The sequence below is a fragment of the Myotis davidii genome, unplaced genomic scaffold (assembly GCF_000327345.1).
Source record: "Myotis davidii unplaced genomic scaffold, ASM32734v1 scaffold962, whole genome shotgun sequence".
Lineage (NCBI taxonomy): Eukaryota > Metazoa > Chordata > Mammalia > Chiroptera > Vespertilionidae > Myotis > Myotis davidii.
Window position 1 is genome coordinate 3,076,285 of NW_006295559.1, and position 5,742 is coordinate 3,082,026.

At 35.0% G+C, this 5,742-nt stretch overlaps 1 protein-coding gene across 13 annotated transcripts in view; it reads left to right on the top strand.

Moving 5' to 3' along the window:
* The window catches only part of TBC1D5 (TBC1 domain family member 5), a 431,389-nt gene that overhangs the window by 66,016 nt on the left and 359,631 nt on the right, over positions 1 to 5,742 (top strand). Inside the window, exon 3 of one of the 13 annotated variants that reach the window (XM_015568090.1) lies at positions 1,447 to 1,472. The exons of the other annotated variants lie outside the window; for them this stretch is intronic. The gene's annotated coding sequence lies outside the window, so the exon portion shown is untranslated. The remainder of the gene's footprint in view (positions 1 to 1,446; positions 1,473 to 5,742) is intronic. 13 annotated transcript variants of the gene reach the window in all.

A 5,742-nucleotide genomic window follows, 5' to 3' on the forward strand; every position in this document is an offset into this window, starting at 1 on the left:
CTGCCTCCTGAACACCCCCTACTTTGTTCATGGGTCAATGCTCAACCACTGAGCTACACCGGCTGGGCTCCTCTAATCATCTTTTAAAAACAAATGTTGAGACCCAAGTTGTCTAAGTTGTTAATTGGCCTCTTGTCTAGTATATGGAAGTATTTTAAGATTAGAAATGAATGATATCCTTCATTAGGAAAGGAGAAAGAGGGCCAAATATATGGTGATGGGAGAAGATCTGACTTTGGGTAGTATACATATACATACAATGCAATGTAATGTACATATAATGTATCATATAAAATTGTGTACTTGAAACCTGTATAATTTTATTAATCAATGTCACTCCAGTAACTTTAATTAAAAAAAAAGAAATGGATGATATCCAGAAGTGACATAAAAAGTGAATAAATAGCAGTTATCTGAGGATGTGTTCCATCATGATTTTACAAAAATGTGGCCATGTTTCCAAGATGTAAAAGATATATATATAATACAGTGTTCCAAAAATTTGTCCTTTTTCATACAAATTGCATTTGAGATCGGTTTCAGCTGTGAAGAAGTCTCTGGGAAGAAGTAGGTCATGGAATGAACTTTCCGTTCTATAATGTGAAATACACAGCAGGTCACTTATCCATTTGAGATTAGAGTCACATACATAGCCTTTCTAAATAAAAATCTATAATACTACTGTCTGAACATGGAAAGCTATTAGTTATCCTTACATAGAGAAGGTTTACGCTTTATTGTTGCAAATACCACTACCAACTAAACTTAATGAGGTTAATGGCTCTGTTATTTAAAAAAATCCACAGTATTCCATCTAGAATAGTGCTGGTGATAAATCAGTATTTAATGAACGAACACTGAAGACTATGTAAGGTAGATTTCTATATTAATGTAAAATTCAGATGTCTACAGTAATGCAAATTAGGGCTGAACATTGTGAATCTAAGTCAATTCAGAGAATCAACTCCTTTCTATTAAGTCTGCATTTGCTTTTAAGGGGGTCTCAAATTTCATAGTTGATAATTTAATGATACTATGATATTTCTGTACCTGGGTTTGTTTTGTTTCAGCAACAGTGTGGATTCTGGTGATGACAGGGCATACATGGAAAGTTCCTTAGAGAGTTGACAGTTGTGTTTTGCCTGAGAAGTTGAAATCAGGGGAGTAGAGAGAGTGAGTGAAGAATTCTGTTTCTGGAATATAATTCTTAACAATCTTGTAAAACTTATTCTAGCCAGAAAATATTTCCAAAACAGTTATTAGTATTATTTACATCATAAGGAGAACTTAATGGCATAGTCAACTTGTATCATTAGACAGCTTAAAACATACTCTTTGGAGTAATAACATATGAATATATTTACTGGAATATACACACTGAAATAATAACTTCTGCGTTGTTAATAAATTGCTAATTTTACATTGTTAAATTATTTCTTTTTATAGACCTCATCAACCCCTTTGACCCAAAGGTAAACTTTAAAAATGTCATTTTTAATTTTTTTTTTACTCCTTTAATAGCTGATTCCTCTTTCTCCATCATGGTGCATTATGTTTAATCCTAATGCTTCCTTTCATAGTCATGTATAAAAGGTAATGAAATTCCTTCAAAAAATAGGTTTGGTTAGCCTACTTTAAACTCTTTGGAGGAGTGATCATGTGCACTTTGCTTGTGGGCGAGGGAAGGGTTGATTTTTTCCCCGCATTTAAGTACTATAGCATGCCCATAGGAAACTAAAATTGCTGTAAGTCTCATTTAATCTTTTGCAATTTTTATTATTCTAAAGGAACCAAGGCAGTATTTATAATTTTTACTTGTTTTCTATGAGGAATATATAGGCTTTATATTAAAATATGTGCTTTTAATGTAAGATACAAACCTTCCCTTTGGTTTTAAACAGGGCAGATTGGAAAGAAAGTTGATGGGGGTTTGGGTTCTAGCTCTGCCAGATACTCTGTGACTTTGAACAAGTGAATTTATCTTTCTGAATCTTCTTTATTTTCATCTATGAAATTCTGAAGTTAAGACTAACTTTCTACCATGGCTTATAAGGGGCACATTAACTAAACATGGTAATGTATATGATAGCACTAGGGCAAGTGGCTTAAATCCATCAAATCCGCTGTGAACAGTGAGTGGTTCCTGGAGGTATGCTGAGCACTGTGCCTAGAACACAGTCCACACACTCAGCTAATTGGCTTTGATTTTCTGATGAGAAAATGCCTGTGAAAGGATGTTGTGAGTTGTAGTATTGGAAGAATAGAAATATAAAAAATGCTTAATTGTTTTAAAGATAGTCAACTAAATTGATGCAGTTTTATAGAATTTTTATATCACAAACCCACAATTTATACAAAATAACTCATTAGTTATTACGCAATAATTAATAACATGATTTTGAAGCAATAAAAAGCAGTAGTATATTATCCTATTTTTAAGCAATAGATTTTGGGCTCTTTCAAATTATTTCTTTGTATTCTTTTTTTGTTTGTTTGCAGGGGAAAAGTCATAGTCTGCATTTATAATCAGGGCTAGCTTCCTGTAAAATTATTTATTTTAACTTTTTATTTATAGATTTTGAAATTTACAATTCTTAATGCAGCAATAGTAAAGCGCTGCATTTTTGCAGGAAACAAAAAGTACAATTAACATAAAGTCAGAGCCAGCCACAAATAAAATATTCCAGCAAACTGTAAGGAAAAAAACTGCTCTGGGAAGCAGATGCCAAGAAATGTTGCAAAGGTGGTTTTATTACATTGGAAAGAAAAGAATACAGAAGGATTAATAGTAACAGCAGTAGCAGCAGTAATAGTAGTAGCAGTAGTAGTAGTAGGATGAGGAGGAGCTGGAGGATGGAGAGGGAGAGGTGGATAGCAAATAATATTGAATGAGCACTTCCTAAGTCTTAGGCACTGTTTAAGTACTTTATGCAGATTTTCTTCCTTATTAATATAGTATGCACATAGACATGTAGGAATGATTAGGAATATGTTCCATATTGAAAAAATATTACTTTTATGTTAAGTACTGTAATTGAAGTTATATATATACATATATAACTGTGTATGTAGTCACACACATATATATTATTATATACAAGTGTTATGTGCATATATATTAATATATATATAACAGAAAATGGAACCTTTGTATCAGAATACGTTTTATCTTCATTCAATATAAAATTCTGATATGTAATAATATTTTTTATTTACTTGAGAAAATGACTTGCTATAAAAAGATATGTTTATGGTGTATGATTCTTGATATTACCCTGGGAAATATTTTTGTTGTTGTTATCTGTGACTTGGATGAGAAAATGCATTTACTAGTTGTAGGTGATATTAAATATTAATGATTAATCTCAGTTTCTTTACTAGAATTATTTTAGAGTTACCAGAGGGTTCTGTTGCTTGATGTTTAGCTGAATATTAAGATGGTTGGAAAATATTTAGTTAAATATAGTTTGCAGTTTTTTCGTGTTTTAACTAATAATAAAAGTTATGTTTACTTATGTTCATTTTAACTGGGAAAATTGGGTGAGATGATAGTTTCATTATATTTTTATTTCTAAAATGGAAATGGTTTTAAAAATCATACATGGAAGCCAGTCAGAAAAGGTGGTATATTATATGATTCATTTTTAATGAAATGTCTAGAATGGGAAAATCTGTAGAGACAGAACATTGATTAGGGGTTGCCTAGAGCGGGGGTGGGAGAGATGATGTTAGGGAAAAAAAAGGGAAAGAAGGAGAGTGACTGCTAATGGGTGTGGGATAAAAATGTTCTAAAGTTGATTGTGGTGATTTTTGCACAACTCTCTGTATAAATTAAAATCTTGAATTATATACTTGAAGTGGATGAATTGTGTGGTATGTGCATCATATCTCAATAAAGATATTAAAAACATGATACATGACCCTTTATAGAAAATACCAATAGTACATAAAAGGTAAAGAAGAAAATAAGATATACTCCAAATTCCAACTTCCTGTGTGTCAATTGAGAGGAACAACCTTATTTTAAATAACTACTCAATCAATTTCATTGTGTAGATACACCATAATTTATTTAATTAATTTCCTAAGGATGGGCATTTTATTGTTTTTCATTAAGTAAAGTTGCAAATGAGATCATTGCATGTGTATTTTTGTGCAATTAAAATTTCAGGATAAAGTCTAGAAGTAAAATGTTGGGTCAAAGATTATAAGGACATTTAAATTTTTGATTCATATTTTAAAATTGCCCTTTATTAAAATGTTCCAGTTTGTGCTTCCCCAGTGGTATATGATAGTGTCTGAATCAACATACTCTTGCTAGTGTTGGATCTTGTCAGTATTTTTAATCTGGGCCAATTAGAGGAAAGTAAAGCTTTTTTATTTACTCTTTGTGTGTGTGCATAACTTGTTATATGTCCTTTAAATTTTTAAAATATTTGTTTTTCTTCTTTGTTTCTCTGTTGGGATAACAATCCTTTTTTTCTTTTTTTGCTTTGATGTGTAGAATCTTTTTCTATTAGTAATATTTACTTTTTGTCTGTTAAATAGAATGAAAATATTTTTTCACTGTTTATTTTTATACTGAGCAGAAGTTTTGAATTTTGTGTAGTTATGTTTATTACCTAAAAATAGCTTTAGTAACTTTGCTACATTCCAAGATTATAAAAATATTACCATATTTAAAATTACTTTATTTTTTTAATATATTTTATTGATTTTTTACAGAGAGGAAGGGAGAGGGATAGAGAGTTAGAAACATTGATGAGAGAGAAACATCGATCAGCTGCCCCCTGCACACTCCACACTGGGAATGTGCCCGCAACCAAGGTACATGCCCTTGACCAGAATCGAACCTGGGACCCCTGAGTCCGCAGGCTGACACTCTATCCACTGAGCCAAACGGGTTAGGGCTAAAATTACTTTAATGCTTTTATTTCTTACTAGAGGCCCGATGCAAGAATTTGTACACTGTTGGGGTCCCTTGGCCTGGCCTGTGGGATCAAGCTGAAACTAGCTCTCCGACATCCCCCGAGGAGTCCTGGATTGCGAGAGGGAGAAGGCCAGCCCAGGGGAACCCACTGGTGCACAGTTGGGCCCGAAAGACGCGGGAGGTTGACCAGCCAAGGAGGGACCACAGGAGGGCTCCAGGGTGTGTCCGGCCCATTTAGCTCAGTCCTGATCGGCTGGACCCCAGCAGCAAGCTCACCTATTGGTTGGAGTGTCTGCCCCCTGGTGGTCAGTGCACGTTATAGCGAGAGGTTGAGCAGCCTTAGCATATCATTAGCATATTACGCTTTGATTGGTTGAATGGATGACTGAAAGACTGGACACTTAGCATATTAGGCTTTTATTATATAGGATGTTTAATTTTTGATTCATTTGGCGTTTATTTAGTACTAGAGGCCCGGTGCACAAAATTTTTCATAGGTAGGGTCCCTAGGCTTGGTTGGCGATCCGGGCCAATCAGGTTCCCCGTCTCCCCACCTCCTCCTTCCCTCGGCACCCATGCACCACCAATGTGTGATTTCCCCCACCTCCCCACTACCCCAACTCCTTCCCTTGCCACCCGTGCAACGCCACCGCATGGTTCCCCCTGCCTCACTGCCTCCTTCCCTCGCCACGCACACTGCCACTGCATAGTTTCCGCTGCCTCCCTGCCTCCCTCAGTCGCCATGCACGCCACCACTATGTGGTTCCCCCTGCCTCCTCGCCCCCCTGAGTGCCACCACCATGTGGTTCCCC